The sequence below is a fragment of the Equus przewalskii genome, chromosome X (assembly GCF_037783145.1).
Source record: "Equus przewalskii isolate Varuska chromosome X, EquPr2, whole genome shotgun sequence".
Classification (NCBI taxonomy): Eukaryota; Metazoa; Chordata; class Mammalia; order Perissodactyla; family Equidae; genus Equus; species Equus przewalskii.
The window spans coordinates 6,701,192-6,726,144 of record NC_091863.1 but is presented as its reverse complement, the minus strand read 5'-3'; the positions used below and the strand labels follow the sequence as shown (position 1 = coordinate 6,726,144).

General features: G+C 39.4%; 1 pseudogene; it reads left to right on the top strand.

Annotated features, from left to right (window-relative positions):
- The first annotated feature begins 2,221 nt into the window (after positions 1-2,221).
- Positions 2,222-22,275, top strand: LOC103544555 (THO complex subunit 7 homolog pseudogene; annotated as a pseudogene).
- Positions 22,276-24,953: the final 2,678 nt, after the last annotated feature.

The window sequence follows — 24,953 nt, the reverse complement described above, 5'->3', positions numbered from 1 at the left end:
TCTGAAGTTTCTGCATTTTCATTATGATATGTCTAGGGGTGAATCTGTCTTTATTATCCTACTCAAGACTCAATGCAAAAAAAAAAGAAAAAAGAAAAAAGGGCTGGCCCCGTGGCCGAGTGGTTAAGTCTGTGCGCTCCGCTGCAGGTGGCCCAGTGTTTCATTGGTTCGAATCCTGGGCACGGACATGGCACTGCTCATCAAACCATGCTGAGGCAGCATCCCACATGCCACTACTAGAAGGACCCACAACAAAGAATATACAACTATGTACTGGGGGGCTTTGGGGAGAAAAAGGAAAAAATAAAATCTTTAAAAAAAAAAAAAGACTCAATGTACTTTCTTAATTTGAGGATTCCTGTCTTTCACTAATTCTGGAAGAATTTCAACCTCACTTCAAATGTTGTCTTTTTCACAATCTATTTGTATTGCACTGAAGTGCCTTGAGCACGCGCTGGGCCTTCTCACTCTGGCTTCCATGCATCCTTCACGCTCTATCACGTTTTCCCTTCTTTATCTTTCATGCTATGTTTCAGGCAATTTCTTCAGTTTTATCCTCCAAGTTCCCCAGTTCTCTTGTCAGCTATATCTATCCGGCTACCTAACCCTAATATAGAGTTTTATTCTTCAAAAATGACATTTTTCATTGATATTGCCAAATGTCCCCTGAGAGAGGGAAGTACAATCGCCCCCGGGAGACCCTTGAGTTAAAGGTATCCGAAGACCTAGGCAAATGGATGCTATGGTATATTGAGCCTGAGCAGTTTTATTTGACAAATAGTTTTCCTTGCAACCCTCTCAACATGCCATGGTGTCCATTAGCCAGGTTCCTTGGCTACCTTTAACCCAGTGGTTCTCAATGGAGAGCAATTTTGCCCCCAAAAGGCATTGGGAAATGTCTGGAGACAACTTTTGGTCTAAGCTCAGGGGAAAGAGGAGTGCTACTGGCATCTAGGGGGTAGAGGCCACGGATGCTGCTAAACCTCCTACAACACACAGCACAGCCCCTACCCCCAAAGAACCAGCCCAAAATGTCAAGAGTCCTGAGGTTAAGAAACCCTGCTATAACCTAACTGATTATAATGTCTTAAAGATCTCTAAGGTCTAACCATGATTGTTTTCTTGTGTGCATATGTGACCTTATTTATAACTTCTCATTCAGCTTAGAGTTGATTGTGTTCATTGATGCTGTACCCATGTGCTTGCATTATATCAATATTTCTTCCTGCCTTTGTTGTTTTCTGTGTGTGTGTGAGGAAGATTGGCCCTGAGCTAACATCTGTGCCAATCTTCCTCTATTTTATGTGGGATGCCACCACAGCATGGCTTGACGAGTGGTGCTAGGTTTACGCCTGGGATCTGGGCCTGTGAACCTCAGACCGCTGAAGTGGAGCACATGAACTTAACCACTACTCCACCAGGCCAGCTCCTTCCTGCCTTTGATTTTTGACAGCATGTGTACAGAATATATTTGTCAACAGATTTGAGGAAGTGAAAAGCTTCAAAGAAAAGAAGTTTGCAGAATAGAGCAGGAGAGGAGAATATAAGCTTCAGATACACTCTAAAAATATATATATTTTATTTTAAATGAGTAGATGAATTCGACAATATGACGTGTATGTAGGAAATTTCTTCAAGAAAACTTTGCCAGCCATTCCAGACAGTACCCTTCCTTCAAACCTTTTCTTTTGAACATTTGCCCGCAGCCATGGGTTTCACTTGATTCCAGTGTTTTAGTGAACACATTTCACAGAAGAACATGGTGGCGCTTATTAGCGAGAGGATGGCAGTTGTGATCCCTAGTGGGAACATGTAGGTGAAGCGTTTCTTTCTTAGCATTTCTTTCTTAATAGGAAAGCTAGGTGGAAAGGTAAAGGTGGTTTTGCCATAAAAATCCATGGCGAAATTCCAGCTCACTGTAATCGTGGTACAACTAGAGCTGAGAAAAAGGAAGAAGGCAGAGGCATTGTAAGAAGACTGCAGGAAGTCTGGGTATGGGGCATGGATCCAGCCGATAAAAAGTGCGAGTGAGCTAAAAATCAGAGCTATTGATGTCATAAAATTCGCCAACAGTATCAGGTCCTGCCCATACCAGATTTCATCTGCAATGTGCCAGCTCCCATTCATCTTGCAATACATTGGCACCTCAACCATTGAGCCAGAGATGTTAAACGATTGAGAAAAGAAAACGTCCCAAAGTCCAATGAACACAACGGGAACAATGTCGCTGTCAAATTCCCACACGCGCCAGGATCTGCTGCTGGTTAGAATTATGCCAAGAGCCCAGGTCAAATAACTACAAAAGAGGCCCGTCAGTTTGAAGAACAATTTCTTCAATTCAGGTTGACTGAAGATGAGGCAGAGGTGTCACGAAGTCAAGCCAGGAACGCCAAAGAGAAAGAATAAACAGAACGAATGAGCCACAGTTTTGAAAGTGCTAAGTATTTACATCTCGTCCTTCTTGTCTAAAAGTTATATTTAAGTGTTCTATATAATATTGACCTTCAGTTAGTGTACTAAATATTTTGTGTAAGAATAAAAGAAGCCTAGAAATCCATAACCATGGTGGGAACATTAATTTGCAAGGCATTTTGGTGCACAATTTGACAATATCTTTCAAAAGTTGAAATGTTCATACTTCTCATCTAACAATTCCAATTCTAGGAATTAATACTAAGGTATTTATAAGCGTTTGCAAAAATAGAGAAATGTTAGTTACAGCACCATTTGTCATAGAGAAAAATTGGAAATAACCTAAATGTCTATTAATAGAGGAATGCTTAAATCAATTATGGTACATCCAGGATTATAGCAGACTGTTATACAGTCATTACCAAGAATGGCAATCCATATGCACTGTCTGAAGAAGTTTATGTATTTTACCCAAAAAACTCAAAATGAATAACAATACATATAGTATGACCATTTGTGTCAAAAGAAAAACAGATAGAATTTTCTTTATATATATACAAATAGATAATGTATATATACACAAATAGATATATATATACAAATAGATACAAATAGATAGAAAAAGACATACATTCTTAAAAAGTTTAGAAGGATGTCACAAAAGAGTAATTCTAGGGAGAGCAACTGACAGTAATAGAGTCTTTCATTCTTATTTATGTATTTTCCTATAATTTGTATAGTTTTTAATGAAAAACACACATACTTTTATAATTAAAAACAGAATGAACATGACCTTGACAATCTAGAATATATTACACACAACAAATCATGCCTATTTACTTTTTTTAGGGGGGCTGACCCAGTGGTGTAGTGGTTAAGTTTGTGCACTCTGCTTTAGTGGCCCGGGTTTGCGGGTTCGGATCCTGGGCGTGGACCTACACACCGCTCATCAAGCCATGCTGTGGCAGCGTCCCACATACAAAACAGAGGAAGATCGGGACAGATGTTAGCTCAGGGACAATCTTCCTCAAGCAAAAAGAGGAAGATTGGCAACAGATGTTAGCTCAGGGCCAGTCTTCTTTGCCAAAAGAAAAGAAAAGAAAAGAATTTTTAAAAAGAACGAGTTCAGGGGTGCTATTTTTTACCTATCACTTGCTCAAAATTCCACCTTTAGATGTTGGCTTCTTTTGGGTGCAATGTAAAAATATCCTGATATATTTTGCATGAAGCAAATATCTTCTATGAGGCAAAATCTAGACTGTGGACCAATTTATTTGGATGTCTTTTTCAGTTCGAATCCTTGGCAGCAAGTGGCAGGGATTATCAGAAAATGGTATTCCTAGAGCTTCTCCCGCTGTTGAATAGCAGAAGGGAATGAGGCAGGGTCTGCTCGGAGTGGACTGGCATGTGGATAATATAAGCAACTGCCCATGCAGAAGAGTTTAGGGGCCTCCAAACTATAGCTCCTTGCTGAGAAGCCTGATATTCCCAACTCTGTGCCCACTGTCCCACAGTCTTCTGGAGAGTGTGCTTTCTAATTGCGTGAAGGCAGCGGTTCTCCTCCTCGGGAAGTTCCATTAGCAAGCTGGGTTCGGGGTTGACTGCCAATGTGATTAACTCTCTCTCCAGGAATAAGACTTCCTTGCCAATGGAGGTCTGAGGGAATGGACCACAGGACCAGTGAGTTTGATGGCGTGAGGGAATCACGAAGGAGAATGTTACCGTTGCAGGAAAATGTGCCAGTCTGGGGAAGTTTTGGTGTGCCTGTGTCTGAAACCAGTGGGGTGAGGATGTGTTTTTCTGAAGACCACATTTGGAAGACTCCATATACCTAATTTTAAAATTTTACCTATGGACCATGTAGAAGGACTCAAGGGTTCAGAAGATTGGAGAATGGCAAATATTCTTTGCAGCAGTAGGAAATGTTGATCAGGAAGGGGAAAAGGTCCAGTCAACGTTAAAAGACCCACAGAGAGATGAGCCACCTAGAATATAAGAGATATAGTTAGGTAGAGTTTGGGGCTCTGGGCACGGCCCACACATCCCTGCTTCTCACCAAATATTTCTCACACACGTATAATGACAGCCAAATGATAGATGTACAGTTCCGATCCTCATTTTATAGATGAGGGAACTGAGCACAGAGAGGCTAAGTAACTTACTCAAGGTCACATAGATATAAATGGCGAAGCCAGGCTGCAGAGCTCTTGCTGTGGATACAGTGCTTCCTGGCTCTCCCGATATTGGATGACATTCATTCACATCCACAGAGTACCAAAAAATAGACAAGTTCCATGTCAACTATAATAATGGCCATCAGAGGCCTTCTCTATGTCCTATAAAAAATGAAAGTGAATCTTGAAGGACAGCAGCATATGGGAAAATAGAAATACTCGCCTCTGAGTCTCCCTTATCCCAGTGTGACTAAAGGCCTTTTTTTTTTCTTTTTTTAAAGGAAGATTAGCCCTGAGCTAACATCTGCCACCAATCCTCCTCTTTTTGCTGAGGAAGACTGGCCATGAGCTAACATCTGCGCCTATCTTCCTCTACTTTATATGTGGGACGCCTGCCACAGCATGGTTTGCCAAGTGGCGCCATGTCCACACCAGGATCCGAACCGGTGAACCCCGGACTGCCGAAGCGGAACGTGCGCACTTAACCGCTGTGCTGCCGGGCTGGCCCTTAAAGGCCTTTTAAAAGCTGATACTTTTATCAAAAAAAATTACAACCATGGTTAAGGATGTGGAGAAGTTGGAATCATTGTGCATTGCTGGTGGGAATGTAAAATGGTGTGGCTGCTGTGGAAAATGGTACTGCAATTCCTCAAAAAATTAAACATAGATTTATCATATGGTGTAGCAATTCCACTTATATATACCCGAAAGAAGAGGAAGCAGGGATTTGAATAGATATCCCCACACTCATATTTATACCAGCATTATTCACAAGAGCTAAAAGGTGGTAACAACGCAAATGTCCATAGATGGATGAATAGATAGACAAAATGTGGTCTAGCCATGCAATGGAATATTATTCAGCCTCGTAAAGGAAGGAAAGTCTAACACACGCTACGATGTGGATGAAGCTTCAAGACATTACGCTAAGAGAAATAGGCCAGTCACAAAAGGATAAATACTGTGTGGTTCTACTTAGATGAGGTCCCTAGAGGAGTCAAACTCATAGGGACAGAAAGTAGAACAGCTGATGCCAGGGCCTGGGGGAGGGAGAGTTAGTGTTCACTGGGGACAGAGTTTTAGTCGAGGAAGGTGAAAAAGTTCTTGAGATGGATAGCCGTGATGTTTGCACAACACCGTGAATGTCCTTAATGCTGCTGAACTGTATGCTTAACAATGGCTAAAATGGAAAATTCCAGGTTATGTATATTTTACTACAATTAAAAGGTATCGCAGAAAAGCAGATACTTTATAAAGAACAAAGATGTGTTCGATTTATTGAAGGAATGACACCCTGTGGTTTGGTGACACCATCACTTCCATTTCTATGTCACTAGTTAGCCATATTATTTTCCCACACTCACGCTCAGACATGTCACTGTTTCTAGAGAGAGACATGACGGTGGAGATGACAGTACTCAGTGCTCTGAGTTATAATTCACATTCAGGTGATACTCAGATGGCCTCAGTTAAAAAAGCCAACAGCACAGAGGTTAGTCGAGATTGCTGAAATGCGATGATTGTCGTTCATATCAAAATAAAGACAGCCTGGGCTTACCTCTTTTGTACGACCATCCAGTGACATCTAACATCTTCCAGAGACGATGAGACGATTAAACATGACCCCTGTTAACCTAAATAAAGAGGTAAACCGAGGCAAGCTAAAAAAATGAATTTATTCGGGAATAGCAGATGAATTACAATTCTGGACAAGCGGGCCATGGTGAACCATGGCAAGTCTGAAGGGACAATGGAAGGTCAGCTTTTAGCAGATTTGAGGAGTAAATTGGGGAGGGCTGTTTTGAATCAGAGTTCACTGGAGAAGAACAAGCCTTTGAGGTTGCGGTGCTTTCTCATTGGCTGCAAGTGCCGGTTACTGCGTGCTTGCTGGAGCACAGTGCTCTTCCTTCCTTTTCGTAAAAGCAGATGAAATTCCCATGTGAAAAAACGTCCTCTCTTGTACCTGAGGAAAAGTAACATTCTTATCATCACAGATAAGAAGTTGAGACCCAGAGAATTTTAAATAAAGAATTCTATACACACAAAGTGAGACTATTTGTGGCGAGTATGGTGCAGTCTACACAGAAGCTGAAATAGAATAACGTACACCAGAAATTGACACAGTGTTATAAACCAATGTGGCCTCAATGAAAGTTAAACCAAAAAAAGAATTCTATACAAACAGACCTTGTTAAAATAATTCTTATCTTCTTTCTTCCTGCTGGTTATGCAGCTGCAACCAGGCATATGCGTGTGAGAGCTCTCCCTTCAGGGCTTCCTGACTCCACTTTATTTATTTATTTTATTTTATTTTATTTTTTTCCGAGGAAGATTAGCCCTGAGCTAACATCTGCCAATCCTCCTCTTTTTGCTGAGGAAGGCTGGCCCAGAGTTAACATCCGTGCCCATCTTCCTCTACTTTATACATGGGACGCCTACCACAGCACGGCTTTTGCCAAGCGGTGCCATGTCCGGACCCAGGACCCAAACCGGAGAACCCCGTGCTGCCAAGAAGCAGAAAGTGCACACTTATCCACTGTGCCACCGGGCTGGCACCCCTGACTCCACTTTAAATGAGGTTTTCCTTTCTTTATTTTCATACCCCCAAGAAGTCTCAAGGCTCTCCTTAACGACGGCCAAAAAAAAAAAAACCCAACCATAGTGGTTTCCTTCAACAAATAAAAAAAGGCAGAAGGAGGACTTCTCAGAAGTACAAATAGTAGTAACTGCCAGGTTGTAAGGGAAATAAGTAAATCCAAACATTCTTATGTTTTGTGAAAATTAATAAACAGAAACCTCATTCAAAATTTAGTTGGGAGGAGGGAATGGGGAGCGCTCATGCCCTACCACCATGGCAGAGCCCAACAGAAGGAAGAAAGACGTCCTCTTCTTGACTGGCAAGACGCTCAGCCAATGAGAGACTGTCACAACTCAGCCAGTGAGAAGCCACGACATGCCCAACTTCAGTTCCTCCAATGGACTCTGTTTACAATAGCCCTTCCAACTTCATCTTCCCCTCTATAAAAGAGTTTTTCCTCCCCTTGTTGCTCGCAACTAGCATGTGACTTGCCATGGTTGCAGATCCTGAATTGCAATTCTTTGTTGATCCCGAATAAACCAATTTTCGCTAGAGAGATAACTGGCTGTCTATTTGTTTAAGGTCAATAGTTGCCATGACTACCAGGGCTGGTGGGTGAATTTTGAGAAGCGGGGCATGTGACAAGAGACAACATGAAGGATCAGAGTAGTCAAATACCTCTTGAAGAGTTGAGAAATCCTTCTAGAATAAAAATTTCTTTTTTGAGGTCCTAGGCCGAATAGTCACTGTAATTCATGAGAGTCTTAAGTAGGAAAACTGTAAGAATTCCCACAGTGGATTGAAAGATGTCCCACGATGGGAGTCAGGGTCAGGCCAACTGGAATGCGCCTTCCTTAAGTTTGCTTGAACAAGGACCCGTGGATAGATATTGACATAAGGCCCTCATATATGGCATTGTTCTGTTTTGTTTTGGTTGCAAAGGTTAATTCCATTCTTCCTCCTCTGCATTCTTCCTTAAATATGGTTGTCACCTGATTAGGCTTAAGGTTGTACATTTATACAGGTTTAATTTAATACTTAGAGTTTCAGTCCCTCATGTGGCAGTTGGGAGCCACCTGTCTCTCTGCCACGGGAGCACCGTGCTTCCTGGTGCTCAAGCCAACCTAGCACTTTCCCTAGGCCTGTCAGGAAGAGAAAGGTGAAAGGTTCATGACCCATGAAATGCTCAACTCACTGGGCATTATGACACTGACACTTACTGCTGTTTCCTCAGAGTCCGGGCTGGGACTGAGGAGCAGGCTGGGGAGGATGAAGGAATTGCCAGCACTGACCTGTGCCGCCCTCCCTTGCTCTGGGAGTGCTGTCACCAGTGACTCCTTCCTTCCTGGTCTCAACAAGAAATGTCCTGGTACTTTTGGATTCTTGCCTCCTGCCTAAATGCCATATGGCATCCCTCTGGTTCCTGGTTACCTTGGGCGGAGCTCTATGGGGGAGAAAGAATGAGAGAAATGCCATCAGCCCTTACAGAACTCATTCTCTTTGCTTATTCCTGTAAAAAATATAGTGAGTCCCTTAAAGAATCTTTCCAAAAGGTCCTTCAGAAGGCCTTGAAACTCCTTTTTCCCTTTTCTGCTTTTATACTGCCCCCCCAAAACAGACTCTGCCATGGTGGTCCCCTTGCCTTTTACACCTAAAGTCTTTACAACCCATTAGCTTGCTCTCTGTTGAGATTCAAGGCAGAAGAGGGTCAAGGGACCACTTTCCACAGCCCAAGCCAATTCAGTCGCTTCCCCCTGTGACCACCAGGTGGCAGACGTGCAGCCCCCTGCATTGTCCCCATCTCACCTCTGTGAGAGCACCGGCTCAAGGAAGCCTTCCTCACAAGCATGTCTTCTAAAAGCGTCCACTTTCCAAGTAACCCTTGGTTGCAATCCAATCAAATTACACAAATCCTCTTTCAAAGCTCTGGTATGTAAGGTTGGCCTTACTTAGACCAACTACAGGGAAAGATTTCATTGGGGGAAATGTGATGTTTACCTAGGAATCATCTTACAAGCCATTCTTGTAGTTGCATGGAGAACACATGGGAATCTGTCCAAGGCCAGCCCTGAAGGTCTGAACGGGACTCAGACGGGCCATCCAACGCCTTTCAAAGACATGGGAAGGAAGCATTGAACCTTTAACTAAATGCAAAAGGCTGTGATTTCTTCCCAGTTCCCAAGGCTTGAGAGCTAAGGATATTATGCAATTATGGTCATGTGCCACATAACGACATTTCAGTCCACGATGGACCGCATATATGGCGGTGGTCCCATAATATTAGTAGCATTTAGCATAGATGTGTAGTAGGCTATACTATCTAGGATTGTGTAAGTACACTATGATGTTCGCACAACAACAAAATCACCTAACAACACATTTCTCAGAACGTGTCCTGGTCGTTAAATGATGCGTGACTGTAATGGTCAGCAAGGAAAGGAGATTTACTAAAGAATGCTATTAAAATGCTACAAAAATCTCCATCAGAAAAGAAGTATCTGTTGCCCACAAATCAGAATATAAAGCCCAAAGGTAAAGAGTCTGTTTAACATCCGAGCAGAGCATCGTGCCCACGTGGGTCCATAGGCAATGTTTTTGGAACACATATTTAAATAGCTGATAGCCCTATGTCACAGTGGGGAGACATTTTCAAACACTATGCTTTCAAAGACTTAAATAAATATTCTTTGAAAGGACATTCCATATTAGCCCTCTGGTTCTGTCCTGTGAACTCAATATGACCCTGAGTGGGTGGCTCTGAGATTGAAGTATGTCTAATTTTTAACCTATTAAGGCCTTATTTTTTCAGTCATTCATTTAGTTTTTTTTAATTGAAGTAACATTGGTTTATAATGTTATATAAATTTCAGGTGTACATCATTATATTTCAATTTCTGTGTAGACTACATCATGTTCACCACCCGAAGACTAATTACCATCTGTCACCATACACATGTGCCCTATCTCCCCTTTCTCCTCCTTTCCTCCCGCAGTCCCCTCTGGTAACCACCAATCTAATCTCCGTATCTATGTGTTTGTTGTTGCTGCTGTTTTTATTATTTTTGGGGGTCATAATAGTTTATAACATTGTGAAATTTCAGTTGTACATTATTTGTCAGTCACCATATACATGTTTCCCTTTATCCCTTATGCCCACTCTCCAACCCCCTTCCCCTCTGGTAACCACTAATCTGTTCTCTTTGTTCATGTGTTAGTTTATCTTCCACATATGACTGAAATCACACAGTGTTTGTCTTTCTCTGTCTGACTTATTTCACTTAGCATAATACCCTTAAGGTCCATCCACATTGTTGCAAATAGGATGATAATGTCTTTTTTATGGCTGAGTAGTATTCCATTGTGTATATATATATATATATATATATATAAAAATATATACACACCATATCTTCTTTATCCATTCATCAGTTGATGGGCACTTGGGTTGCTTCCATGTCTTGGCTATTGTGAATAATGCTGCAATGAACATGGGGGTGTATGAGTCTCTTTGAATCGTGGATTTCAAGTTCTTTGGATAGATATCCAGTAGTGGGATAGCTGGGTCATATGGTATTTCTATTTTTATTTTTTTGAGAAATCTTCATACTGTTTTCCACAGTGGCTGCACCAGTTTGCATTCCCACCAGCAGCGTAGGAGGGTTCCCTTTCCTCCACATCCTCTCCAACATATTTTATTTGTTGTCTTGGTAATTAAAGCCATTCTAACAGGTGTAAGGCGATATCTCATTGTAGTTTTGATTTGCATTTCCCTAATGATTAGCAATGTTGAATATCTTTTCATGTGCTTATTGGCCATCAGTATATCTTCTTTGGAAAAATGTCTGTTCATATCCTCTGCCCAATTCTTGATCGGGTTGTTTATTTTTTGTTGTTCAGTTGTGTGAGTTCTTTATATATTTTGGAGATTAACACTTTGTTGTATATATGATTTGAAAATGTTTTCTCCCAGTTGGTGGGTTGTCTTTTTGTTTTGTTCCCGGTTTCCTTTGCCTTGAAGAAGCTCTTTAGTCTGATGAAGTCCCATTTGTTCATTTTTTCTTTTGTTTCCCTTGTCCAAGTAGACATAATATTCAAAAAGATCCTTCTAAGACTGATGTCAAAGAGTGTACTGCCTGTCTTTTCTTCTAGAAGTTTTATGGTTTCACATCTTACCTTCGAGTTACCTTACCTTATGATTTTGAGTTAATTTTTGTGTATGGTGAACAATAATGATCTACTTTCATTCTTTTGCATGTTGCTGTCCAGTTTTCCCAACAGCATTTATTGAAGAGACTTTCCTTTCTCCATTGTATGTTCTTGGCTCCTTTGTCAGAGATTAGCTGTCTGAAGATATGCGGTTTTCTTCCTGGACTTTCAATTCTGTTCCATTGATCTGTGTGTCTGTTTTTGTGCCAGTACCAAGCTGTTTCGATTACTATAGCTTTGTAGTACATTTTGAAGTCAGGGATTGTAATGCCTCCAACTTTGTTCTTTTTTGCAAGGATTGCTTTAGCAATTCGGGGTCTTTGGTTGAGCCATATGAATTTTAGGATTCTTTGTTCTATTTCCGTGAAGAATGTTATCAGGATTCTGATTGAGATTGCATTGAATCTGTAGATTTATTTAGGTAGTATGGACATTTTAACTATGTTAATTCTTCCAATCCATGTGCATGGAATATCATTCCATTTCTTTATGCCATCATCAATTTCTTTTAATAATGTCTTATAGTTTTCATTGTATAGGTCTTTCACCTCCTTGGTTAAATTAATTCCTAGATATTTTATTCTTTTTGTTGAGATTGTAAATAGGATTGTATTCTTGAGTTCTCTTTCTGCTAGTTCATTATTACAGCATAGAAGTGCAACTGATTTTTGTAAGTTGATTTTGTATTCAAAATCATTGCTGCAACATTGCAGCCATGCGGCAGGCAACATTGTTGTAGTTGTTGATTATTTCTAGTAGTTTGCTGATGGAGTCTTTAGGGTTTTCTATATATAACATCATGTCATCTGCAAACAGTAAGAGTTTCACTTCTTCCTTGCTAATTTGGATACCTTTCATTTCCTTTTCTTGTCTAATTGCTCTGGCCAAAACCTCCAGTGCTATATTGAATAGGAGTGAGAGTGGGCACCCTTGTCTTGTTCTTGTTCTCAGAGGGATGACTTTCAGTTTTCCCCTGTTGAGTATGATGTTGGCTGTTGGTTTGTCACGTATGGCTTTAATACGTTGAAGTAGGGCCCGGACCCATGGCCGAGTGGTTTCGTTCACGTGCTCCGCTTCGGAGGCCCAGGGTTTCACTGGTTCAGATCTGGGTGTGGACCTAGCACTGCTCATCAGACCATGCTGAGGTGGTGTCTCACATGGCAGAACTAGAAGGACCTACAAGTAGAACATACAACTATGAACTGGGGCGCTTTGGAAAGAAGAAGAAGAAAAAAGATTGGCAACCAATGTTAGCTCAGGGCCAATCTTAAAAAAGAATATGTTGAGGTACTTTCTTTCTATATCCATTTTATTGAGCATTTTTATCATAAACGGATGTTGGATCTTGTCAGACGCTTTCTCTGCATCTATTGAGAGCATCATGTGGTTTTTATTCCGCATTTTGTTAATGTGGTATATCACATTGTTTTATTTGCAGATGTTGAACCATCCCTGTGTCCCTGGTATAAATCCCACCTGATCATGGTATACGATCCTTTTAGTGTATTCCTGGATTCAGTTTGCCAATATTTTGTTGAGGAATTTTGCATCTATGTTCATGAGTTATATTACCCTGTAATTCTCCTTCTTTGTGTTGTCCTTGTCTGGTTTTGGGATGAGGGTGATGTTGGCCTCATAGAATGAGTTAGGAAGTATTCTGTCTTCTTCAATTTTTTGGAATAGTTTTAGAAGGCTAGGTATTAAATCTTCTTTGAATGTTTGGTAAAATTCTGCACAGAAGCCATCTGGTCCTGGACTTTTTTGGGGGGGGAGGTTTTTTATTACTGTTTCATGCTCCCTACTTGTGATTGGTCTATTCAGATTCTCTATTTCTTCTTGATTCAGTTTTGGGAGGTTGTATGAGTCTAAGAATTTATCCATTTCTTGTAGATTGTCCAATCTGTGGGCATATAGTTTTTCCTAGTATTCTCTTAGAACCCTTTGTATTTCTGTGGTATCTGCTGTAATTTCTCCTCTTTCATTTCTAATTTTATTTGAGACTTCTCTCTTTTTTTCTTATTAAGTCTGGCTAAGGGTTTGTCACTTTTTTAATCTTCTCAAAGAATAAGCTCTTAGTTTCATTGATCCTTTCTTCTGTGTCTTTGTTTGTTTCAATTTCATTTATTTCTGCTCTAATTTTTATTATTTCCCTCCTTTTGCTGACTTGGGGCTTTGTTTGTTCTTCTTTTTCTAGTTCTGTTAGGTGTAGTTTAAGATTACTTATTTGAGATTTTTCTTGTTTGTTAAGGTGGCCCTGTATTGCTATGAATTTCACTCTTTGGACCGCTTTTGCTGCGAAACCATATGAGTTGATATGGTATATTTTCATTTTCATTTGTCTCCAGATATTTTTTTATTTCTCCTTTAATTTCTTCAATGATCCACTGGTTGTTCAGTAGCACGTTGTTTAGTCTCCACCTATTTGTCACTTTCCCAGCTTTTTTCTTATAGTTGATTTATAGTTTCATAGCACTGTGTTCAGAAAAGATGTTTGACATGATTTCAATCTTCTTAAATTTATTGAGGCTTGCCTTGTTTCCCAACATATGGTCTATCTTTGAGAATATTCCATGTACACTTGAGAAGTAGTCTGCTGTTTTTGTTTTTTTTTTTTTTGAGGAAGATTAGCCCTGAGCGAACTGCTGCCAGTCCTCCTCTTTTTGCTGAGCAAGACTGGCCCTGAGCTAGCATCCATGCCCATCTTCGTCTACTTTATACGTGGGACGCCTACCACAGCATGGCATGCCAAGCAGTGCCATGTCCGCACCCGAGATCTGAACCGGTGAACCCCAGTCTGCCAAAGCAGAACATGCAAACTTAACCACTGCGCCACTGGGCTGGCCCTATATTCTGCTGTTTTTGGATGGAGTGTTCTCTCTATATCTTAAGTACATATTAAGTGTATATTAAGTACATCTGGTCTAGTTTTTCATTAAATTCCACTATTTCCTTGTTGACTTTCTGTCTGGATGATCTATCCATTGATGTAAGTGGAGTATTGAGATCCCCTACTACTATTGTGTTGCTGTTAATTTCTCCTTTTAGGTCTGTTAATAGTTGCTTTATGTACTTTGGTGTTCCTGTGTTAGGTTCATATATATTTATAAGTGCTATGTCCTCTTGGTGGAGTGTGCCTTGTATCATTATATTCTGCCCCTCTTTCTCTCTAATTGCCTTTTTTATCTTGAGGTCTACTTTGTCTGATCTAAGTATGGCAACATCTGCTTTCCTTTGTTTGCCATTAGCTTGGACTGTCGTCTTCCATCCCTTCACTCTGAGAACTGTGTTTGTCTTTAGAACTGAGATGTATTTCCTGGAGGGCGGCATATTGTTGGGTCTTGTTTTTTAATCCATCCAGCTACTCTGTGTCTTTTGATTGGAGAATTCAATCCATTTGCATTTGATTATTGTTTTATTATTGATTATAGAGTGATTATTGATATATGAGGGCTTAACACTGCCACTTTATCTCTTTGTCTGGTTGTTCTGTATTTCCCTTGTTTCTTGTCCTGTGTATTTCTGACTGTCAGTTCATTTTGGTGTTTTTCTATGATGGTTTTCTCAGTTTTCTCTTTATTTATCATTTCTCTGTTCTGTTCTGTTTTTTTGTTTAGTGGTTACTGTGAGGTTTGTATAAAATATCTCATAGATGAGATATTCCATTCTCTGATAGCCTATTTCCTTAGTCTAAGCAAGTTCCATCCCTTTCCTCTTCCTTGTCTAAGTTATTTTTGTCACAATTTATTCCATTTTGTGTTGTGAGTTTGTGATTAAAATGAAGTGATTATAGTTATTCTTGATGCTTTCCTTATCTTTATCTTTAATGTTATATTTGTTTGCTAACCTCTTCTGATAGAGAGCTGCAATTTTCTGATTTTGTCTGTCTATTTATCTTCTTGCTCAAGGCTTTGTAAACACTTTCTTTTTTTTTCAGGTATGAGGGCCTTCTTGAGCATTTCTTATGTGTGTGTGTGGGGGGTCTTGTGGCGATGAACTCTCTCAGCTTTTGTTTATCTGGGAAAGTTTTTATTTCTCCATCATATCTGAAGGATAATTTTGCTGGATAGAATATATTTGGCTGAAAGTTTTTGTCTTTCAGAATTTTGAATATATCATTCCACTCTCTCCTATCCTGTAAGGTTTCTGCTGAGAAATCCACTGAAAGCCTGATAGGGGTTCCTTTGTAGATTATTTTCTTCTGCCTTGCTGCCCTTAATATTTTTTCTTTGTCATTTACTTTTCCCAGTTTTACTAATATATGCCTTTGAAAAGGTCTTATTACATTGATGTAATTAGAAGTTCTAGTAGCTTCATTTACATGTAATTCCAGCTCCTTCTCCAGGTTTGGGAAATTCTCAGCTATTATTTCTTTGATATATAAAGAAATCCTTCTCTTCTCCCTCTGGAATACCTATAATCCTAATGTTGCATTTCCTAATTGATATGGATATTTCTCAGAGAATTTCTTCATTTCTCTTCTTAGTTCTCTCTCCTCCTCCATCTGCAACATTTCTATGTTTCTGTCCTCTAAATTACTGATTCTATCCTCCATAATAGCACCTTTTTTCTAAGGACTCCAGATTTTTCTTTATCTAATTCATTATAGTTTTTCATCTCCAACATTTCTGATTTTTTTTTGTAGTTTCAATTTCTTTTGTGAAGAATTCCCTCTGTTCATTAATTTTATTCCTGAGATAATTAAACTGTCTTTCTGAGTTTTCTTGTAACTCATTTTCTTTATGATAACTATTTTGAATTCTCTGTCATTTAGATTGTAAATTTCTGTGACTTCAGGATTGATTTCTGTGTACTTGTCATTTTCCTTCTGGTCTGGGGTGTTAATGTACCTCTTCATGCTATTTTATGGGGTGGACTATTGCTGTCACATAGTGGTAGTATCCGGTCACAGATTCCACCTGCTACCACTGGGGTGGGGGGGGGGGCACAAGCTGTGTCTTCTGAGCTCTCTGCAACCCCTGGCAGTTGTGCCTGTCCGTTGGAAGCTGTGCTAACAGAGCCTGTCTGCATTTGCCTGCTGGCCACTGCTGTTTTACACATGTATGCACAGGTGTTCTGGTGAAGAACCCCTGTTCTGGCCAATCAGCCAAGCTGGTGCACTGGGGGGAGGGGGAAGGGGTGCTTTCTTTCACATGTGCAGTCTCATGGACCCCTCTCTGCACTCACTGTCTGCCTGCCTGAGCTGCTGAGCTTGGTGTGGATGCCCCTACGATTGCTTAGCTGCCTTGGTGTGCAGCGTTCCCACAGGCTGGGAGGCAACTTTGAGAGTAGAAGCATTCCCATGGAGGGCTGCCTTTTTCCCCTTCTCCTCTCAGTGTTGCATGCCAGGTGCCACACAAGGTTCCATGCCCTAGATCGCTGCTGCTCTGGAGGGAGAGGAGATCTCTTTAACTCCTTCCACTGCCTCCCTGGGGGATCCAGTACCCCCACCTTTAGGCATATGGCTGTATGGATCCCTCAGATGTCTACTGTGTTGTGTGAATGTCCTCTGTTGGTTTATGAATGTCATTTTCATTGTATCTTAGGGGAAAGAGACTAAGAGAAGAGCTCACTCCACCATGATGCTGACATCACTCACCTGCTGTTGTTTTTATCTTCTACTTATCAGTGAAGTCATATAGTATTTGTCTTTCTCCATCTGGCTTATTTCGCTTAGCATAATACCCTCAAGGTCCATCCATTTTGTTGCAAATGGAAAGATTTCTTCCTTTTTGTAGCTGAGTAGTATTCCACTGTATATATATATATATATATATATATAATATATATATATATAAGCACCACATCTTCTTTATCCATTTATCCATTGATGGGTACTCTGGGTTTCCAAGTCTTAGCCATTGTGAATAATGCTGCAATGAACATAGGGGTGCAAATATCTTTACACACTTGTGTTTTCATGTTCTTTGGATAAATACCCAGAAGAGGAATAGCTGGATCATATGGTAGTTCTATTCTTAATTTTTTGAGAAATCACCATACTCTTTTCCATAGTGGCTGCACCAGTTTACTTTCCTACCAGCAGTGTTATGAGGGTACCCTTTTCTCCACATCCTCTCCAACATTTGTTATTTCTTGTCGTTAATTATAGCCCTTCTGATGGGTGTGAGGTGATATCTCATTGTAGTTTTGATTTGCATTTCCCCAATGATTAGTGATGTTGAACACCTTTTCATATGCCTGTTGGCCGTCTGTATATCTTCTTTGGTAAAATGTCTGTTCAGATCCTCTGCCCATTTTTTAATTGGGTTGTTTGGTTTTGTTGTTGTTGATCATTCCTTTAGTTTTAATTGATGCCTTTTAAACATCTGAAGAGCTGTGAGCAGTCAAGCAGCACTAGTAGAGGGTGTGTGTCTTGTATATGTTTTATCTCCAAAGCTCTTGGTTGAATGTTTTGGTGGCACCTCTCATGTGAAAGACATCCAATTAATGTTTGGTGAAAGAAATAATCAGTGAGTGGATGAGCTGAATTTGTCGTCTCTCTCCTGAGTTGACCTTGCATGATTTGGGAGTATAATCAAATAAGGGTGTTGGGGGGCTTAGAAGTTACCCTGGGAGCTAGTTGGACCACCCATGAAGTTTGGGAGAAAAACACATTCCACAGTCCACAAAGGGCATACCTGTTGGGAGGCATTCTGGGAGCAGCTACCTAGATTTATATCAATAAGGCCTATGCTCCTAATGCAAATTTTCAAAAAATTATCTTAACTGTTGCATTAATAGTCACCAAGAGAAGAAACATTTACCACTCCCACACAACTATAAATGCTAAATGAAGAAAGTAAATATGGGTTGAAATCCTAAGAATGAGTTAGACTTACCATTCGCCCCAGCAATCCTACTCCAAGATATCTACCCAAGAGAAATGAAAACTTGCATGCACACATAAATTCAATGCAAATATGTACAGTATCTTTTCTCATCATTGCCCCATTCTGGAAACAACCCAATGCAAAGAAACTACCTTGAGCATTCCTCAAAACACAAAAGTAGACTTGAACAAAAGGGGAAAGACATACCATGTTCTTGCATAAGGAGACTCAACATTACAAATATGTAAATTAGCCCTAAGTTAACTGATAAATTTAGCATGATCCTAATAAAAATACTAACAGATTTTTTTTTCCCAGTCTGGAGTAAGACAAGTTAACCATAAAATCCATATTGAAAAATAAGCAGAAACAACTAAGAAAGTCCATATTATTTTAAAATGAGACTCTAAAATTTAAAACAGTATAGTGTTGGCATATTATTACATGAATACACTAAAGGAGTCAAATAGAATATCCACAAATGGACCCATTATCTATGGAAATTTAGTATATGAAAAAAAGATAGCATCTCAAACCAATGGAGGAAAAAAGTTTTTTTTTTTAATTAAGTGGTATTGGTACAAAAGGAGAGTCATTTGGAAAGGATAAATTTAGCCCTATGTCTCACACTGTACATCAGGATAAATTCCAAATGAATGCAGTAAAAATTAAACCATTCAAGTACTGGGAAAATATAAACCAATGCCTTTATAACACGGCAGTGAGAAAAATAAGCCTATATTATGACTCAAATACTAGAAGCAACAAAAGAAAGACTGATAAATTTGACAATATATAGACTTTACAGAAAACATTTGTATAACCAAAAAAATGCCATAAGAAAAGTTCAAACAAAGGCGACAAATTAAGAAAGGCATTTGTAAGGGAAAGCACAAAAGGCAAAGGGAAAAATATCCTTACCATATTAAGAGCTCCTAAAAATCAAGACTACCACCAACTTAAGAGAAGAATGGGCTATACATATGAGTCAGTTTGTGTAGGAATCTTGTGACATGGCCCCCAATGATCCCTATCTTCCTCATCTTCATTCCCTTCATCTCCGCCCCTTGAGGACCTCGTGACTTGCTTGTAATGAGTAGAAAATGTCAAAAGTGATGGGATGTGACTTTTATGATTAGGTTATTAAAAAACCCATGACTTCCATTTTGTGGGCATTCTCTCCCTTGCTGGCACTCACTCTTGCTCTCTCACATACTTGCTCTGCTGAAGCCAGCTGCAATGTTCTGAGAAGCTCTATGGAGGGGCCCATCTGGCCAGGAACTGAAGACTGTCTAATAGCTTGTGAGGAACTAGTGAATCCTACCAACAACAATGGAAGTGAGCACTGGAAATGGATCCTTCCCCACTGAGCCTTCTGATGAGACCACAGGCCTGGTTGGCTTTTTTTTTTTGGTTTTTTTTTGGCTGAGGAAGATTTGCCCTGAACTAACGTCTATGCCAATCTTGCTCTCTTTTGCATGTGGGTCGCCACCACAGCATGGCTGCCACCAAGCGGTGTAGGTCTGCACCCAGGAACCAAACCCAGCTGCCAAAGCAGAGTGCACTGAACCCAACCACCAGTCCGGAGGGCTGGCCCCCTGGTTCGCATTTTGATTGCAGCTTTGTGAGAGACCATGAAGCAGAGGATCCAGCCATGGTGTGCCCAAACTACTTATCTACAGAAGCTGTGAGATCATAAATGTATGTTGCTTTAGGTCACTTAGTTTTGGGGTCATTTGCTACACAGCAGCAGATAACTGACATATCATTGAAGAAATGAAAAATAGCCTAAATATTTGGAAAAATGTTCAGTCTCACTAATAAAAGAAATATAAGTTAAAAATGACACCGATAAACTATCATAATCTTAATAAAAAGAAAAAAAAATGCCACCGAGAAGCTGCCTTCTTGGTGCAGTCAGCAGCACATCAGACTCATAAAAATGACAGTGAGATACCATTTCTCACCTATCATACTGAAGAAAAATTCAAAAGCTTTACAATGTGTTCTTTTGACAAGGCTGTGAGGAAGCAGACATTCTCACAGGCAGCTCATGGGAGAGCAAAATGGATCATGCCTATAGTAGAAGACTTAGCAATATATAATTTTAAACTGTAGAAGCATTGACCCTTTGCTCCAGCAGTCCTAGGAATCTATCTTGAAGGTACACTGGAAAAAATACAGAAAGATGTATGCACAAAGTTATAATACATATATACACACACACACGAAACTGGTCGAATAAACTAGGATACATCCACACAATGAAATACTATACAGACATAAAAACAGTGAGAAAGAGCTCTACACACTGAAATAGAGTGATCTGCAGGAATTTACTGTCAAGTGAAAAAAGCAAGGTGCCAAATACGATGAATACTATGATTGCATTTTGTAAGAGATGGAATAAATATGAACACATACTCTTATATTCACAAAAGAAAACACTGGAAAGTAAACCAAAAATTAAAAAGTTACCTAAGATGGGAGGGCATAGAATGGGGTAGGAACAGAAGTTTATTCAGATTGTTTCTGAATAAACCTGGTTAAATAACTTTCACTTTGAAATTATGTAAATATTTCACATATTAAAAAAATACAACTGTCAAAAACACAAAAATGATCCCTAAAAATAGAAAAGAAGATGAAATGAATCAACTTAACTGCTTACCAAGTTAGTGATATAACCATACAACCATCATTAGTGGTTAATGGTACAACCATCATTATGTCAAACAACTTTAGAAAGCAGCATTTTGACTATATATACCTATTACAATAAATTCTAGAGACAAACAGGGCTTAGAAGAAATCTTATTAAGTAGTTTTATGGCCAATAATGATATTAGTAATATTATTTTTAAAATTTTATATATCATAGAAGAAAGCAAAAGAATATGTTAATATTGTTGGGTTTTCAATCTGAGAGAAAGAAATGCAGTATAAAATTGCAGCCAAATAAAAATTCTGTGAGTTAAGGTTGAATTGAAAATAATTTCATAATATAATTTTTTCTTCTTAAAAATTAATATATCCTAGTTCTGTCCACTAAAATATCTAGATATAATGACAACCCAGTAGAATGACACCACCAGTTCCCAAATTGTGGTTTCTAAATACCATCTCCACGTCTAGGGCTCACCAAAGGAATGGCATGGCTGATTCAAAGTCTTGGGCCTGAAATGTACAAGGTGCACCTGGGACATCTTGTGGATGGACAAAAAAGAAAGCCTCAATGACTAACAGGGTGATGAAAATGTTCTGTAATTTTTAGGGTGATGAAAATGTCCTGTAATTAGATAGTGGTGATGGCTGCACAACTATGTGAATACACTAAAAAACAGTTGTACATGCTACGGGGTGAATTTCATGGTTTGTGACTTATGCTTCAATAAAAATGTTATAAAATATTATTTAAAATACTTTTAATAAAATAAAAGATACTATTAGGAACCATCATCACTACCACCATGCAGGCCAGGGGCCTATGACTGACTGTGAGTCATAGAAAGCACCTCTTAATTGGTGGGGACGGTCAGAGAATTAATCAGCTAGTGAAGAATTTCATTAAATGGTGCAACTCTGGATCCCAGGAGGAGGGATATGGCTGGTGCCAATGTACGCTGAGCACAATGTCACAATGCGGCTTTTCAATCGGCAAAACCTCACTGGTACATGATCCAAATCCCAGAGAACTGAAGAATTATGAAAAAGTGTGCTAAGATATAGAATGTAGCATAGCTGCAGAACATGAAAGGAAAATGCTGAAGGCAAAATGCAGATTCTCTCAAGCAAAATGAGCATGGAAAAAATAGTCAGGAACCCAATGCTTTTCTGAAAGTATTCCAGCATCATCCAAACAGGCATGAAGCAGAAAAGAACAACAGGCTCTGGGAAAAGACTTAGAGCCTTTTTCAAACATACTAAAGAAAATACTAAAGATGAGCCGGAACTGAGATGAAAACAATATCATGTTCTTCTTTTCACCGTCCATGAACTTCAGGAAAATGATGGCAAGCTCTCAGAAGCTTGAGAAACAAGCATGCAAACTGGTTCCAGGCCACGAACAAGCTAACGTGCTCCTGTTCTTGAGTTTATAAAGATGGCTCAATGGTCTCACTGCATTTAGAATTTGCTTGGCTCCTGAGACAGTGTTTCTGCAGTAAAATCCTTCTCTTCCAAATATTAATATGCTTTCTAGTCATGTTTCTTGAAAGAAAGGAAAATGACTTTAGTCATGATTCAATTTTATTAAAAATGCTTTTATTCTTAAACTTTAACCTTAAGAACCATCACTCAAAGCTGTTTAACAAAATAATTTTAAGCAGGATATGTCAGTACTCATTAATATTCTACTAAGTTTTTAACTGATAAAGTTAATTAAAAAATAAGCTGAAAATCATGAGAAGGGGGAGTTTCTAGAATGTCCATGAAATAATAAATCAATTTCTGGAAATTATCATTTATTTTGAAAAGGAGATTCATGAATAGGTTTCAAGAGAGTTGTGAACCTGTGCGAAGTTTTGTGTGTATGGGAATTATTCCACGGAGAATTTCTATGAGGTTAAGAACCACAGGTATAAAGGGTAGTTAGACATAGAGTAAATAACTATGCTTCCATTTCAACACCTCTCTAACATTTGATGAATGTAGTTGTTAATTCTGTTGTTGATATGTCCTTCTCTCTACCCTTTTATTCTCTAGAAAATCATTTTCATAGCATGAATTTTATTGATAAAGTGAAGAGTGGTTTGAGGTAAATAGTATGTTATGATTGTCTTGAATAAAGGTGTTTTTCTCATCTTAAAATAATACCAATAGAGATATGTCAAAGGACACATGTCCCTGTGGCTCCATTGCCAAGGATGGGACAATTTGATCATAAAAGGAATAACAAATGCAATTGAGTGAAACACTTTGAATACATAGAAACTCACAAGTTGCTGTTAAAAACATTTATGAAACAATTAGGGAAATTTGAGAAGCCATTGTTAACTTTTTTTGGTGTGATAATGCCAATGTAGTTACATGAAAAAAAAAGAAGTCCTTATCTTTCAGAAATGCATACTAAAGTATTCATGAATAAAATAGTACATTGCCAGTGATTTATTACAACATAATCCAAGACTGGAGTTGGTGAGAGTCAGTGAGGGTAGAGATGAAACACAATTGGCCACATATTTATTTTTTCTTTTCTTTTTTTTTAAATATTTTATTTTTCCTTTTCTCCCCAAAGCCCCCCAGTACATAGTTGTGCGTTTCTAGTTGTGGGTCCTTCCAGTTGTCGCATGTGGGATGCCGCCTGCCTCAGCATGGCCTGATGAGTGGTGCCATGTCCGCGCCCAGGATTTGAACTGGTGAAACCCTGGGCTGCCGAAGCAGAGTGCTCAAACTTAACCACTTGGCCACAGGGCCGGTCCCATAATTCTTGAAGCTAAGATAATTGTCTGGCTACTTTTGAATGCATCTGAAAATTTCCCTAATAAAAACATGGAAACAATCTCATGAGTTCATACTCAAGAGTTGAGTTGATACTCACAGAACAAAAAGACAGAAAGGAAAACCGAGATAGTACCAAAAACAATTGCTTTTTCTTCTCCCCAAAGCCCCAGTGCACAGTTGTATATACCAGCTGTAAGTTGTTCTAGTTCTATGTGAGCCACCGCCACAGCATGGCAACTGACAGACGGGTGGTGTGGTTCTGTGACCGGGAAGGGAACCCGGGCTGCTGGAGCGGGGTGAGTGCCGAACCTTAACCACTGGACCATCAGGGCTGGCTCATAAAACCAATTTTTAAAAAACACATTGATCAACATCAAAGGTAATTAGGGCATTCTCCCCTCTTACTCTAGAAATTTAACAATTAGAGGGGAAAAAAATGAAGCATTTACCTTGCCTTGTTTGTATCAGTTGAATTTTAGAATAACCAAGTAGCCATACTTGATGAGAGAAAGTTCTTTACAAAAACATCACAGCTAATAAATCCGGCAAGAATGTTCATGTTAGAAAGTTACCACTTGTAATCCTTAGTACAATAACTGATTCAAACAGGGACTATCAATAGATGAAACCATTATGTGGAAGTTTGATGAAATTTACAAGAGGGATCGGGCTTTTCCCTTGTGGATCCACCATGAGCATCTTAGCATCACTCAGTGATCTTAGCATCATTAAAAAGGACAATTACCACATGCCACTTGGTACAATGTATTCAGTGTGAAGAAGAGGGCACCACCTTTGAAACAGTCTTCCTCAAAGAGCTGACCCGGAATCTAACCCAGCCTCGGAGGCAACAATGTTAATGACAGGACAATTGACCCACTTTTTTCAGAAAATCAAAACTATTTTTTTAAAAAAGGGCAGAGAGGGTGCAGTAGGGAGAGTGCTTTAAAATTAATACTTAAGAGGCAGAGTAAGCCCCTTATGCAGAAAAAATAAAACTGTAGAGCTATTATTATTATTATATTTTTGCTGAGGAAGATTAGCCCTGAGCTAACATCTGTTGCCAATTTTCCTCTTTTTCTGCTTGAGAAAGATTAGTGCTGAGCTAACATCTGTGCCAGTATTCCTCTACTTCATATGTGGGTCATCGACACAGCATGGCTTGATAAGCGGTGCATAGGTCTGCATCCGGGATCTAAACTGGCAAACCCCGGGCTGCCAAAGTGGAGTGTGTCAACTTAACCACTAGGCCATGGGGCCGGCCCCATGGAATTATTTTTGAGGCATTAAAAAATTCTGACTAAGTATTTG